The sequence below is a fragment of the Amborella trichopoda genome, chromosome 5 (assembly GCF_054954075.1).
Source record: "Amborella trichopoda isolate Santa Cruz 75 chromosome 5, AtrichopodaSantaCruz75HAP2 v2.0, whole genome shotgun sequence".
NCBI classification, from domain to species: Eukaryota; Viridiplantae; Streptophyta; class Magnoliopsida; order Amborellales; family Amborellaceae; genus Amborella; species Amborella trichopoda.
The window spans coordinates 7,774,892-7,787,339 of record NC_142340.1 but is presented as its reverse complement, the minus strand read 5'-3'; the positions used below and the strand labels follow the sequence as shown (position 1 = coordinate 7,787,339).

General features: G+C 38.9%; 2 pseudogenes; one reads left to right on the top strand and one right to left on the bottom strand.

Moving 5' to 3' along the window:
• Positions 1 to 2,386: 2,386 nt before the first annotated feature.
• Positions 2,387 to 7,375, top strand: LOC105421385 (obtusifoliol 14-alpha demethylase-like; annotated as a pseudogene).
• Positions 7,376 to 11,056: 3,681 nt separating this feature from the next.
• On the bottom strand, positions 11,057 to 12,191 carry LOC148781917 (uncharacterized; annotated as a pseudogene).
• Positions 12,192 to 12,448: the final 257 nt, after the last annotated feature.

The following is a 12,448-nucleotide window of genomic DNA, read 5'->3' as shown; positions in this document are numbered from 1 at the left end:
AGAGGTATTTTGGTCATTTTATTTTATTAAAAATATATTTTTTTAGATTTTTCGCTAGTGCGAGTTTAATAGAGGAATGGACGTACAAAATTTGGTGCCGAAATAGTTTATAGAAAAAATTAAAAATAAAATAGTGTTGAGACGTGACATTATGATTGGGGCAATCTTAGCCCTCCATTCAGAATGGACGGTTGGATAAGGGGGAGGATAGAACTTCTATGCTGTAGGGGAAGTATAGAAAGCTTGCCCAAAATAAAAACCTTATTACAGCTTGTCTCTTTGCAGAAATAGTGTGGGAAGGGCTATATCTTCTCGAATAAGAAGAAAAAAACTAAAAATGAAAAAATGAAAATTACAATATCAATGGTAAGTGACAAAACTGTTGGGTTGGGTTTCCCTCTATGTGTAGGATGGCTCAAAGTTCATCCTTTTTTTTTTTGGGTGAAGCCCATACGGCGTAAATCCCATATGGAGTAAAGGCATTTCAATCATTTTGCCTGCTATATGTTAAATGAGAGGTTTCCTCATTCGTTTACAACAAGTGAGATTAGAAGAGAAAGAAGAGGGGAGAAGAGAAAATTCTAAGTTTTTTGAGGCATTGTGCAGTCATCATCAAAAGCTCGATCGAATGGTCATTCGTGGTCCGATCGAACTGAAATTTTGACTGTATGTTCGCAACACATGGTTCTTTATTCTGAACGGTTTATTGACATTTGGAGCCATCTAACTCAATTTTGCAGAGGCGTATTTGCTGCCTTTGTAAATGAGGAAGGTGGTTAGAGGATAGCTGTACCAAAGATTTCACAGAAACAAGTGGGAATGATTCCATCCATTCCACAAGAATTAAGAATCTGTCTAACTTTGACATAACAATGTTACCTACACTATTATTGGACCAAGAAAACTTAGACCTAATAGTAGGAAGGTCCAAAAAAGCATTGTTTTCTATGAACCTGTTAAACCTTATCATAAAATAATTTATTGGATAGCCTGCTAAACAATCATCATGCCAACTAATAAGATTAAAATCTCTCCCAATCACCACCGAATAAGACACAGAATGGTTGACATTATGCATGTCACTAATAAAACCAATTTTCAAAGAAGAAACAGTAGGCCATTTACATTCATGAAACCCCAACAAAAACCTAAAATAGGACCCTTGAACCCCAAAAGTAAGCAGTTATCTTTGACCACAAACTCAAAATTATTAACAACCAAAAGATCCATACCCCACTAGAATTTTCAATAGCGTCAATTCCACAAAAACAGACCACCCCTAAGCCCCAAACTTCCCTAACACTCGAAAGAATAGGGCTAGGAAGTTTGGTCTCCTGTAAAGCCAAAATGCCTGGTTTATACTTTGAAACGAAAAACGAAATGTCCCTCTTTTTCCTAGGATCACTTAATCACCTAACATTCCTATACATGATATTTATAAAAAATGAGGAGAGGGAAAAGAAAAAGAACATGGTCTAAAAGGATCACACCCAAAGAAAGCATCTTCAAGCATCATAGACTCATAACGCTCTTCATCAGCAGAATCAATGTCCACCATCACAAGGTCGTAGAAAGCAAGTGCAGCAGCCATATAGCCTCCTTTAGGAACATCGTGTGCCTCCAATCTTGCTGAGGAACACACTCCTCTCCAAAATACCTTCTTCTTCGCAGAAACAGGCGCCTTGCCTGTTGAAGTACGAGCCCCGACCATATTTGAATCCTCAACAGCCACCGCCTGCTTCTCCTTAACCTCCACCAAAGCTTTGGTTTTACGATACTTCCCGATTTCGTCCATCACCACAACAAGAGGGACATCTTCTATGCCCATTTCTATCATCATTTTCTTCACTAGAGGAGAATCATCTATGGGTCCTTGAATAGATAGAGAGGCGTCGATTGCAGGAGGATGATCAAACACCTAATAGCCCATCATCAAGGGAAACCACCACTTGCATCTCAGGCACAACCATCTCCAATGCCTCCGTCACTGTACCTACATTCTTCAAAAGTAACTGTGGCTCCTCCGGCCTAGCATCAGGGGAGACTACCACTTGCATCTCAAGTGCAGCCATCTCTCATGCCTTCGGCACTGTATCTACATTCTCCATAAGTAACTGGGGTTCCTTTGGCTCCACAACCACGAAAGCCAAGGGATTAATCAGAAAAGGGTCGAAATGTAAGCGACTTTTCTTGGCTACAGCTAGGTGAAACAGTAAGGGATGCATTTTGGAGGTGAAATGGCTTAAAATTAACACAAAACACCGAGCGTGGCCAACAACTTTTTGATGGGCAAGGAGATACACTAGTGCACCATCGAAGAGGAAGGAGAGACTAGGAAAGAGCTTCGCCTTTTTGAATTACCAGATTTTCCAAACACAGGCGAATCATGAAGGATAAAAGCAGCTGCCACCTATACAGGAATATCTGCCCCACGCAGATTCAACTGACATGGGAGGCTTTCCCCTCCCAAGGAAATATCGGGGCAGCAACCCGTCACCTTGAGGGAAACTTTCCAGAAATTAATATTTGGAGAAAGAGGCGGTCTGGTGTGATCACCAACCCCCAAAGTCGAGAAGCCACCAAATTGAATCCGAGAAAAGTCGTTCAAAATCCAGTCCTTGGGGATTTCCATAACATCTTTCAAACCATCTATATTCTTGGAAAACTGCATACCACCATTATCTCCCTTAATTAAATATTGGGGCTTACGCGTAGAAATCGAAAATCCATATAATCCGAAAATCTAACCACATGAATCCATCTTTTTGAAATTTTGGGGGTTACTATTTTTTGAAATTCAAATTTTCGAGAAAAACTACGGCGAGATCATAGCATCACACCAACCTGCAATTTCCCAATCTCTGGTGATTTCCTTAGCTCCGGCATCTATACCTTATGCCAGTCCTGAATGTCCTACAAAGCAACTACAAGCTTACCACCAATAGGTGCCACCTTAGAGCAAACATCACTAATCACAATGTTGAAAAACTCCTCACCAATAATCAAACAAATTTTCTCAAGGAGGGGAACGCCTTTGGCTTTCGAAATTTTAACCCACAACATCTTACATACTGGGTTCAAGAAAGAATCCCAATCCATATCCAAGTAGACTTCCAATCCACCTATTATCTTTTTTATGATGGCAAAGTTCCAAGCGTACAGTGGGATACCACAGAGACCAATCCAGATATATTCTTTCTAAATAAAAGAAACGTGGTCGGCAAGCTTCTATAAATCTAATGAAAGTAGACTTCCTCTTATTCTTCAAAACCAGTTTCGTAGAGCTCTATTGACCTCTTTCTTGATCGAAGTTTGAAAACAACTTTGTTCATATCAATAACCTTCACATCAGAATGGGACAGAAGATTCCAACCCCTCTGTGCCCAATCAGAGAAGCCAAAAAAATAAGAAATAGGAGGAGAAAAAGAACCTGTCACAAAGAACTCAGACTTAATATTAAGCTGCTTCCATTTAGCTCTCTGAATCCGAACCAAGGGGGAATTAGACCTACCCAGAGTATCCCCACGACATCCACATTAGCTATTTCTCTCTCCTTCATACCCTCCTTGACATACCCTCATAAACCTAAGTACTTGTTTGCACAAAATCTGAACCCTGTCCCTCTGAGGGAGAGGGGGTGAAGGGGGGACAAAGGGGAGGGGAGGGGAGGGGAAGGGAGATGAGATGAGAAGGAGGGGGGGTGAAGGGGGAGACGGAGAAGGAGACAGAGACAGAGGGGAGAGGGAGAGAGAGGAAGGACTGGAGAGGCGGAGTGAAATTACTGTTAAAAAATATCACATTCTTGATTGAGCCTGAGGTTTCAACTCAATTGTTTAAAGCCACAAAATCTAATCTTAGACAGGAAAGAGGTGTATCGGCTCACTGTTCTTACTTTTAGATCTAGTGTGGGCTATGATGCAAAATATTCAGTGAGGCAGGAGCAGTTCGGGTTCTTTGCAGAATCTTTGAAGGTGAACAAGTTGAAGGGTTATGTCGATCAGATGATTGTCGAAGCAGAGGTACGTTTTTAATAGAGTTCTTAGTTTCAATATTCGTTAAAGATCCATTAACCTTATAAGCAACTTGAAAGACTATGAATAAGAATGCCTGCCACTTGCCGAATCTCAAAGTTCGCAATTGTGGCCCAATGTTGTTTTGGTTCTAAACAAAATCAACTCTCACAATGACAAACAAAAGTGTATAAGTTTCTTACGCATCAGACACGCATTTTGTTTTTGTTCTAGTTAAATGCACCATTTTGAGAAACCCATCATGTGCTTTTTGTTGTTTTACCAGCACAATGTATGCAACTCTCTCATTCATTCATGAGTAGAAGTGCCTAAATTTCTAGGTATACGAAACCATTTTGGACACTATCTTAGAGTGTGTTTATTACTTCGTAAATGGTTCAATATATTTAGTTACTATGCTAAATAAACTATTATTATGTGTAAACTGACTTTTCCATTATTTCTTATGAAATTACATAAAAAAAAGAAGGAAAAAACCCCTCTCGAAATCCCTTTGGAATTTACCTGGATTGTTTTCTATTGTTTATGAACCATACCAGAGCAGCAGTTAGGAATTTGATGGGCTCTTACAAAAAATCATATGTTCCCTTGGAAGTCGAAGTAGCTCTCATTAAATACCTGTTAAAATTGAGCTCATCACTTGCAATCTTCGGATTCATTGATCTGATGCCCAGATTATCTTTCAAGAGAATGTTGTTGTCTGCCTTTCAAATCCTTTATAGGTACCACTTTCAAAGCTTTCTCACATGAAGTTCTCAAATTATGTGGCCAGTGGTGGCATTCAGCACTACACTCGATATCCAATTCTGGAACACGTAGCTTTCGTTTTTTTTTTGCAAATTTGGGATGCAAAACTAAGCGTCAAAAAATTGATATGCTCTATTTTAACACATTAATGGTTTTTTAATATCTGATGTTATATTGGGTCTATATCTAAAATCATTGTTGCATCCTTTCAAGTGATATTAGATGCAAGAATGATTTTGCAATGCTTTATTTCGTAAAATCTTGGAAATATTTGATATCATTCTTGTGAAATCTAGAGGCTGAACAATTTTTTTTCAGCTTGATGAACTGTTTATGAAGGATTTGAAAGTTTAGGACTGCCTTTCAAAGTGGGGGACCGAAGGTATGGCAGACCTAGAGAACCTCATCATTTTAATAGTGAGCAGGTGCGTGAAAAGCTCTCTGATGATATCTCATCTCTCTTTTACGACCTCGTCAATGGCATGCGCCCCATCTCTTTTCTCTTCCCCCCCTCCCCATCCCTGCCCACTGACGTTGCGATAGGGCCTGGCAGCGCCTTGGCGAGACCTTTGCTGGAATCTTTGCCGATCACAAACTTGCTGAAAACCCAAGCCCAATATGCACCAAACCTTCATTTACTTTAGGTACAATATATTTCATTCTCAATTTATATAAGGGAAAATATATTCTGATCCATATGGTTATAAGAACAACCATCACCCATGGGTTTTCAATCAATTGGTTGGAAAGCGATGTAGAGAAAGTAGGGATAATTGTACAATGCGATTCACTCCCACTTCATCACTATTCAACCCATTGATTGTCATGGGGTTATGATGATGATATGGATCACACTCTATGGGCCCTTGAATAAAACAAACTCTAAGAATAAGGTTGTTCAGATTTCTAAATATTAAATGATTAAATTTAGGTGCAAGTTACTTTTTGGGGAATGTAATGGTAGAAAAGTTGGTTGTATTTCTTGTGCAGGAAAACATCTATTAATTGTTGGATCCGTATCCAATAATATTGTGATGTGGATGGGCATTCAAGTGGTTGTTACTAAATTACTCCCCCATCACAGAGTTGGATAGGATACCACAGGTGTGGGCTGTTTCCCACTAGAAAAGTTTAAGCAAATTCACGACCTGATCATTGCACCCCTATTTCTCTGAGGGGGAATTGATCTTTCAAGGCTTAGTCCTACTAAAGGTATGCAAGACCACATTCTCTACTGCCGGTCGTCTACCATGGATAGTGTGATGCTCTACAACTGTCACAAGTACTCAACCATCGTTCAATTGGATTTATGGATCATCTATGACCAAGTCTCATTGGACCATATCACATTTAAATTTATAAAAAGATTGACTCCAGGTGAAAACTCTTTCTGATGTGTGCAAAATGGATTCTAAGTACAAGGATGGATGCCCACCACCAATTTTGAAGTCACTGCCTTCTTCATCATCGCACTCTTTGCCTGTCAATACACCTCCTCCATCACCTCCATATAAACTGGTGTATACCTCCTCATCAGCCCTATTTCAATTATGTCCTTGAGGAGCACAAGGACATTTTGAAAAAGTATGGGAGCAAAATTGACTACAATATCTTCTTTGAGATGGATGTGCTCTATCGGTGTATAAAAGAAGCACTTAGGCTCCAGTCTCCTACTATGCTCATACTTCGAACCTCACATAGTGATTTCACAATAACAACAAGTTAAGGCAAAGAGTATAAGGTGACCAAAGGCCAAATTGTTGTCACCTCGCTGGATCACATTTATAAAGATCCATATCGTTTTTATTGGAATTGGTGCAATCCAAAATCATCAACATTGAGATATTCCCAAATTATGTGGAATTGAGTTATTCCCATATTATGTGGGATTGAGATATTCCCACAAGGATTGAGAGAAATCCAAAAAGATTAAGACTCTTGGATTTAACTCTTGGTCTTTTGCGATATATGTTATATCAATAAAAATGTTCTTATTTTGTGTGGATTCTTAATTATATATATGGGATAAAAGTACAGAGAATTTGTGTGCTCCATTTGGGTCACCATATGGGGATGGTGGTTCCTCTAAAGAGAGAGGGAGCTCGAGCCTCCTATGCATAAGATATGATTTCCTCCTAGATAAGAGAGCTTCTTTTGGATAGAAAAATTGTGATAATGCTTCTTTTGGACTCCTGAAGATTGAGAGTTTTGTTTCTTGTAGAGAAGCAGTTCCCATTGAGAGTTTGGGTGGTTTCCTTTTTAGTAAGATGACAATGGTCTAGTTATGGAATAGAGATGAGAGATCGGCAGTGGTACCGTTGGGAGAGCAGCTTTGTTCCAAAATCTTTGATATAACTTTCATTGGTATAGTGGATTTCATTTTGTGTTCTTGTGGTATGTGTTTCACACTTTATTTCTCATACTTTATTTGCCAAATATTGACCCATCGGGTTTGTTGCTTCCGCACGCACAACAGTTTTGACTCCGATAGGTTCGAGCCAGGAAGAGCAGAGGACAAAACAACAGGAGCATTTTCGTACATTGCGTTCGGGGCTGGAAGTCATCGATGCTTAGGTGAATCATTTGCTTACCTCTAAATATAAATGATAAGGGGTCATTTTCTCAGGAATTTTGAGTTGGAGATGGTGGGGGCTTTTCTTGAGTGATTCCAATCCAATTGTGGTAGGAATTAAGGGAAGGTTATGGTTAGGTACAAGAGACATGTCCTAACAACAGAGGAATAAGGGGATATTTTCTGGTGATTTCATCACTGTAATGTGGATTTTCTGATGGGTTTGTTGTGAGAATTTTGGGGGCTTTTTTTGGGGGATTTGTTATCAGAATTTGGATGGCGTGTGTGGTTGGTTAGTTTTTGTTTGGTGGATTTCAAGTAGGACTTAGGGATCTTAGTGTTTTTTTTGATGTGTTGGTTGGTTAGTTTTTGATGGATTTCAAGTTGGAGTTAGGGATATTAGTGTTTTTTAGATGTGTTGCTTTTGTTAATTTTAGAGAATCGATCTATATATTTCATTGACCCAAAGGGGATAATTATATATTACAAATACATGCCAAATATGATCCCTTGATTATTGGGATTTTATAGAATATATGTCATTCATAATTGTAAATCCCTGAATTGTAGGGATTTACAATTTGAAAAATGAAACTGTCTAATACTCCCCCTCAAGTTGAAGAGTGAATATCGAGAACACCCAACTTGCGAATCAAAGAATTGAATTGGTCGTGGCCAAGAGCTTTAGTGAATGCATCAGCAAGCTGTCGTGTTATTGGAATGTAGGAAGTATATAGAACTCCATTTTGGATCTTTTCTCGAATGTAGTGACAATCAATCTTGATGTGTTTTGTCTATTCATGAAACACATGATTGGCAACAATATATAATGCAGCTTGATTGTCACAATAAAGAACGACAAGTTGTGAGTGAGGAATTCCTAAGTCATGCAGCAGTGAGCGTAACCACACAGCTGGCGGTAGCCATAGCTCGGTATTCAACCTCGACGGAAGGCTGACTGACAAGATGTTGCTTCATGGTTTCCCAAGATATAAGAGAATGACAAAAAAAAGCACATTATCCAGTGGTAGAGCGGCGAGTATTAGGGCAACTTGCCCAATCGGAGTCAGGTAAATGAGACGGTCCACAAGGCGACGGTACGTGGTAGGATCAGAAATGAGTTCTCCATAATCAGGACGTAGTTTGAGATTTTTCTACATGGGGAGGTGAATAGGTCGGGCACCAAGGAGACTCATTTCTTCAATTATCTCAATAGTCTATTGGTGTTGTGAGATACATAAGCCATTTTTAGACCATGCCACTTCAAGACCAAGGAAATATTTGATAGGGCCAAGATCTTTCAAGTGGGAGCGGCGATTTAAGAAGGATTTGAGAGACTGTATAACATGTGAATTGGTGCTTGTAACAATGATATCATCGACATAAACTAAAACTATCAAAAACCATTATGGAAATTGCGAGTAAATAAGGAATAATCCACTTTAGATTGGGTAAAGCCAGTATCAATAAGGGCCAAGGAGAACTTGACAAGCCACTGACAGGATGCCTGCTTGAGTCCATAAATGGATTTGTATAATCGGCAAATCCTTGTCTCGGTCAAGAAAATCTCAGAAGAAGACTCATGTATACCTCTTCTTCCAAGTCACCGTGAAAAAATACATTCTGCACATCTAATTGATGCAAAATTCAATTACGAACTGAAGCAATGGCTAATAAACAACGAATAGTGACCAACTTTGCAACTGGTGCAAAAGCCTCATGGCAGTTCAACCCTTCACGTTGGGTATAACCCTTGGCAATAAAGGGGGCCTCGTAGCGTTCAACAGTACCATTAGATCGGTCCTTGACCTTATATACCCCACTTACATCCAATGGGAGTTTTCCCAGGAGGTAAAGCCGTAATGGTCTAGGTATGATTCTTCTTAAGTACTTGAAGCTCACATTGCATTGCCTCTTGCCATTTGGGGGTTTGCACAGCCTGAAAATAGAAGGTAGGTTCCTGAATAAAAGAGACGGCTAAGACAAAACTTTGATGAGAGGAAGACGAGTTTTGATAAGAAATGAAATGGGACAGGGGATGATGTGTACCTTTGGTAGAATCAGTGTTATAAGAAGATATGGAAGCAGCTCCCAGCTTGGCGTGAGAGCAATGAAAGTTTTTGAAATAGAAAGGTGGTTGAGAAGCTCGTTGAGAATGTCGAATAAATAGTATAGAGATTGGTGTTGGGATAGAAGTGGATGGGGTGTCATGGGATTGGTCTTGATGAGGAGAAATAGGGGAATTGGGCAGGGAAGTGATGGGATTAGTAGTGTTAGGGGCATCATGTGAATCAAAGGGTAGAGAGTCATTGGGTATTGGTAAGGGTAAATTGACAGAGGAATCAGTGGAAGGGAGATTTTAATAAGGGAAAATGTTCTCGTAAAATACTACATCACGAGAAGTGAAAATAGAATTGGTGGAAAGTTCAAGAAGATGATGGCCCTTTTGAGCATAGGGATAACCAATGAAAACACATTTGCAAGTGCGAGGATCGAACTTATCCCGATTTGAAGCAATGGTAGAAACGTAGCAAAGGCAATCAAAAACTTCCAAATGGGAGTAAGATGATTGTTTATTAAATAATACTTCAAACGGGGATTTATTCGATAATAAAGGTGTTGGTAACTGGTTTATTAAATATTTGGCAGTAAGCATGCAATCTCCCCAAAAGGTAAGACGAAGATTACTTTGAAAGCGCAAAGCAAGTGTTATTTCAAGTATGTGGCGATGTTTGCATTGGGCAACACCATTTTGTTGCAGTGTGTAAACGCAACTATGTTGATGGGTTACCCCATGTTCTTTAAAAAATTGTTGAATAGTACAAGAAAAGAACTTGAATTCGTTATATGTCCCTATGTGTTTAATAGTGCATTGTATTTCCAAATGCAAAAAAATATTTTAATAAGGATGGAGTCTCAAATTTGTTTTGCATAAGAAATACCCACGAGGAACGAGAAAAATCATCAAGAGTTAAAAAATAACAAGCTCCACAATGGGAAGGAGTAGAATAACCTCCCCAAATATCACAATGAATCAAATCAAAAGGTGCAGTAGATGAAATAGAATTCGAAACGAAATGTAATCTTTGTTTAGCTAAAGGACAAACATCACAATGACTAAGATTGAAAACAGAGATCCCATCAACAGTCTTAGTTAACAAATTCAAACGAATAGAAGAAACATGTCCAAAACGTCTGTCATAAATCATACCCAATTGAAATAGACGAAAAAGCAGTATGAGTCAGTGGAGGGGCTTCAAAATAGTAGAGGTCACCAAGCTGCTTAGTTGTTCCAATCGTTGTCTTTTGATACAGGTCCTGGAAAATACACATATCACAAGAAAACGTAACTGAACAAGGATATAATGATATAATGCAATAAGTTTATTGATGGAAAGTAAATTGAATTCAAAAGAAGAAACACACAATACTTGATGTAAGCAAAATGTAGGTGTTAAAGTTTTTTCAACCAATATGAGTTCCTAAAGCAAAGGAGCCATTTGGAAGTTTGACAGGTTCTATGTGAGAAATAGGCGTAGATGAATGAAACAAAGATGTCACAAATCATGTGATCAGAAACACTTGTGTCTACAATCCAAGTATGGAGAGGAATGGAAGATGGAGAGGATGTGGAGTTACCTGCAAAGTTGACCATTGGTTGTGCATTACCTTCAGTAAGCATAGAGAGCAAGCATCAATATTGGTCTTATGTAAATTGGGGGCTTGAATTTGCAGCAACATTGTTTTTCTCATTTATTGTAGGCTTAGAAGATGTCCCTTTGCCCGGTTGGTGCTTAGAAGATGTCCCTTTGCCCGGTGGATAACCATGAAGAACATAACAGGTGTCGATGGTGTAGACTACCTAGCAACAATGATCACATTTGGGCCACTGTTTGCGAGGACCTTTTGCTTTGTATGTATTGTTGGAATGACGTCGGGGCTAGTGGTTTGTAGTAGGTGTAGCGGTGTTGACTACAAAGGTAGCAACATCTTCTAAAGGAATTGTTTTGTAGCTATCGACCGCTACTTTTCTTCTTGAAGAAAAAGAGAATAAGCTTTATTGACATTAGGAAGAGGGTCCATGAGAAGGATTTAGCCTCGAATTGGATGATATGACCCATAGAGTCTCATGAGAAATTGAATTAATATGTCTTGTTGCAGATAGTCATATAAGGCCTTAGAAAATCCACAAGAGCAGGGTGGAAGAGGGGTCTAAGAAGCAAGTTCTTCCCAAAGATATTCAAGTTTAGGTGTAATACGCTGAAATAGTAGAAGAAACTTGAAAAACAAGTGCAGGATCTTGTCGTAACTTGAAGAGACGAGGTACATTGTTTTGAAAAAAGTGATCTTTCAAATCATTCAACATGCCTTGAGCAGTGGTTTCATAGAAAATACTATCAACAATCTCTTTATTGACAGAATTCTGGATCCAGGATCGGACCATGTCATTGCATCTTTTCCATAAAAGATGATTAGAAGCAGAGATGGGAGGTATGATTAGAGAACCATCCACAAAAGAGAGCTTGCTTTTTTCACTCAAAGCAGTAGTCATAGCTCAACTCCATTATAGATAATTCTCACCTTCACGGATGTGAGAGACAAGAATATTGCCAGGATTGTCATTGTAGGTCAAATGAAAAGGGCTAGTGAAATCAATAATAGAGGAAGAGAAGCTATTAGCATTGGTCATAGTGTTCACATCAGAGATGACATTGGTTGAGTATTCAAAAAGAGAAGGTATTTGGTTGTCCATGGCAATAGCAACGAATAGGGAAATTTGACGAACTGCGTCAATAGAATATAAGTAGCAAGGAATTTACGGGCTTCTTTCTAGAAAGTGGAACTTTTCAAGATGCTTCTGAAGTATAGGCCCGAAGACAAAGCTGCCAAGAAGGAAAGGCTTTTGAAAAGGGTTCAAGCTGAGGAGAGAGAAATTGCATAAGGAGAGTTGATGGCTGTAAACTCTGATACTATCTTAATTTTGGAGAATTGATCTGTATATTTCATTAACCCAAAGAGGATAATTATATATAACAAATACATGCCAAATATGATCATTTGACTATTGGGATTTTACAGGATATATGTCATTCATAAT